Here is a 3,637-nt window from a genome sequence, read left to right on the forward strand (position 1 = left end):
TCACCATCGCCTCCGTTCGTCTTCTCCCGCGCCGGCGCCGTCGAGGCCGAGTCGTTCCACTTCCCGCTCTGGCAGGTCTGCGCGGCCGCGTGCGGGGCGTTCGTCTTCTCCCGCGCCGATGTCATCGAGGCCGAGGCGTTCGACTTCCCGCTCTGGCAGGTCTGCGCGACCGCGTGCGGGGTGGGGCCGGCCGAGGTGGCGTCCCTCGACGGGCACACCAGGCTGCGCGCCGCCGCGGCGGCTGGCAGGACCGGCGCCGGCGTGGCCAACCCCACGGCCGTGGCCGTCACCCACGTGCTCCACAACAAGCACGAGTTCCCCTTCTGGCCGTGGCCACAACCGACGCTGCCGGTTCCATGGAGGAGCTCACCCCGGCCTTCTCCTCGTTTTCCTCCATGGTCGGGTCTCCTGGTGGAGGTGCCGATGTTGCCGGTTCCACAATGCAAGAGCCCGTGGCAACGCGGCAAACTGAAGTTGTTCGCCGGCGTCGCACAGGGCGTCTTTGGCGTCGCAGGAAACCCTACCTTGGGGTTGGCACAGGGCATCTCTGGCGTCGTAGGAAACCCCACCGCGGGGCTGGTGCAAGGAGTGGCCGACCATCCCACCCTGCTGAAGCCGCAGGGCGTCTCTGCCAAGTCCATGGTTGGCGAGTCCAACATAGAAGTTAATTTTTCTCCATGAAGTTGATATGATGCGAAGCTGCTGCCAGATTGAAGGTTAATTGAGTTCTCATCTCCAAAATGTTTGCATTCTAAGTATCCTCTTTGATTCAGCGGTTCCATGATGCTACAGTTCACTTGTTTTTCACCTCTTGATGCTGCTATACACAGAAGGTGTTTGCTAATTTGCACATTAAAATTTTCTGATAAACTATGCCAATATCACATGCATATGCATTTTTTAGTGATGTTTGATTATTAATCCATGCTACAATAAATAGCTCTGCTGCCTTGCTTTTCATAATTTAAATTTGTATTTATTTTCTTATATTCAAACAAATGTTTGTAGAGAACAGTGTTCGGCGACTTAGATAGCTTTAGTGAGTTGATGGTTTGACTTGCTAGGTATGCCTGCAAGGAGGACACTGTAATTTGGTCCAACAAGTACACACAACAATCTTCTGATTGTTCAACATTCTTTATTGCGTGAATTTCTGACATATCAGGATGCAGGTACATGACACTATTGTGTTGTCTGCAGAGGTTCTCATTCTGAAAGAAACTGCAACTATGCAAGAGCTTATTACGCAGATTATGAAATTTGCAGTTCAAGTTCTGGACATCAGATTGATACTTTACCAAAGGTGCACCAATCGGCCCTCCGTCTCCTAGGGTGATGGCACAATGACATCGACAGCGGCAGCAATTGCGCACAGGTGATGATGGATTTGTCAACTGACTTCATATCTCTATCTCTACTACCTACAAAACCTGTAACATTCCATTCCCGTCTCCCGTCTTATTTCGTTTTGTCCAACCGCACACATTTCTCTGGTCGTATGCTAGATTGCAAGAACTAAAACATTTCCTACTGCGTTTTTAATGATGCAGTACGGTTAAAAACTTTCTATTTACTTGGGTCTGCTACCTCAGATTGATGCGCCATGCTCAGGCAATAATAGTCCAAGCTTCATCGTGTAATAAGCTCCACCTGCGTGCACAGGTAAGTGGTTCTGGTACTGCTTCTGTTTTTGTTTGTTATATTTGCTGCCAGTCTGATTGCTACTATCTACTGTATGTGCTTATTGTTTGGCTTTGAAGAGATATTTGCTCGATGTTATGCCAATTAATTTCAAACAGATGGTAAACTGTGATTTGCTCCTCAATTTGTATTGTATCTGAGATCTCATTTGTGCGTACAATATTAGCTTCTTCATGGCAATTTCAATGTTACATGTACCATAAGCCAATCAATATCTGCATCGTATTGGTCTGATGCTTTCTTACCCTCTCATCCTTAATTAATAGGCATTTTCCAATATTGGTCTATGCTTTGCAAACTCACTTGTATTCTCCATGTTATTTACACGATATCTTGAAGGTTCATGGTCCGAATATAAATAAGATTCGGTTCTTCTCTTAGAAACTTAGCCTTCTGCTTATATTTGCATTTGCAATTGATGATGTAATTTGAGCAAATACCCCATATCCTTTTTACCAAGTTTGGATAAAAGCATATATAAGTCTGATTTTAACAATATTCTGTGATCGACTATGTGTTTGCCCAAAATTTATTAGATGACGTGGAATGCTTGATTAATGATATCATTTTTTTTATTTCTTTGTGGTTCCTGGTGTGAAGCAACAGATTTGAATAAAAATATTTATTTATTTAGAAACATTTTTAAGTTTATCTGTACATATTGATATTAGCTTGAATTTTGAACAAGAAATAGTTTCTTAATACGTACTTTTGAATTTTATGCACTTGTATGTACACTGCTACTAACGGTGCTCTTGATCATGTCATACACGAGTACTAATGGTGCATGCCTTAATATTGGAATGGAATGAATACCAGCTTATGTAGAGAAGCAAGGCCTTTTCGTATTTGAGGAAGAATGTCATGCAACCATTCAAGAAGAATATGATGGGTATTCCAGTAATCATATGGATTAGTCTCTATAGTTGTTGGCAGCCTATAAAGCAGAGGTATCTATGACTAAATAAATAAAAATTGATGACTTACTATTTTACAATATTAGTTTCGACTATAGTGTTGCTGACTAAATCATGCTACCTCTCATTATTGCAGCGTCTCGCTAGCAGGGTATTCCCATTTAGATTATGTTTGCCCTTTTGATCACCGGCACGGCTGTAGCCGTCCATGTAGGCGTCGGCGGCAGTAGGGGGGAGGGGACATCGGAGCCGTCGGTGATATTGGAGGAATCAATCTAGCCGACCATCCTTTGAATGACACAGTTTTGCTACCTCCCACTGATAACCTTTAGGAGCTATGGAGAGGAGGGTTAGGAGGGTGGCGAGCCAGCGGCGTGAAGAGAAAATGTTAGGGTCACAATAGCAAACGAGTTCATCTTGCCTGGGTTGCGCTGATAAGAAAGAAGATAGAGCTTCAGGTGAGGCATATCGTCCCTAGGAATTTGTTGGTATCGAGGATTGTTCCAGGAAGCACTTCTGATGACAACATGATGTTGGGCCTCGGGGACATGGTAAGCTACTTATGTCACAATTTTCATCCATTCAAACTTGTTTTTGTGATTCTTGTACTACCACTGATCCATATATGATCTCTTGTACTCATCATTTAATCCTGCTTAAATTATAGTATTAAAGGTGGTTGTACTTTAAAAGGTCTCAAACTTGTGCAGGTAACCAACAGAAACATATTGAAGCACATTGTTGTCATCATCCACTTAGTGCCCGCCGGGTCACGCTCAGCAGCAACGGTGCACGGCGATGGGAAAGACGCAGGGGTGGCGGGATCATCACCAGTGGGGCCGTCGGGGAGAAGATGGAGGCAGATAAGAAAGGAACGGGCTCGGTTGGGTGTGAAAAGGAGAATGAGAGAGATAGCGATGATGTGGTGCTGCACCACTGCTCTCCTACTGCTAGCTGAATTTTGGTATTGTTGCTGCTATCTGAATTTCGCACACACATGGCGAGGTGTGCTGGCCGAC

At 45.0% G+C, this 3,637-nt stretch overlaps 1 long non-coding RNA gene across 9 annotated transcripts; it reads left to right on the forward strand.

Annotated features, from left to right (window-relative positions):
• Positions 1–9: 9 nt before the first annotated feature.
• Positions 10–3,420, forward strand: LOC119339853. Of its 9 annotated transcripts, none has more exons than XR_005164217.1 (5): positions 10–716; positions 1,065–1,375; positions 1,551–2,651; positions 2,755–3,169; positions 3,329–3,420. It is a non-coding gene; the product is annotated as an uncharacterized LOC119339853 (long non-coding RNA). The 9 variants fall into 9 exon arrangements; XR_005164216.1 differs by having other exon boundaries at positions 1,173–1,375; XR_005164215.1 differs by having other exon boundaries at positions 1,201–1,375.
• The last annotated feature ends 217 nt before the right edge of the window (positions 3,421–3,637 follow it).

This window comes from Triticum dicoccoides, chromosome 7B, assembly GCF_002162155.2.
Source record: "Triticum dicoccoides isolate Atlit2015 ecotype Zavitan chromosome 7B, WEW_v2.0, whole genome shotgun sequence".
NCBI lineage: Eukaryota > Viridiplantae > Streptophyta > Magnoliopsida > Poales > Poaceae > Triticum > Triticum dicoccoides.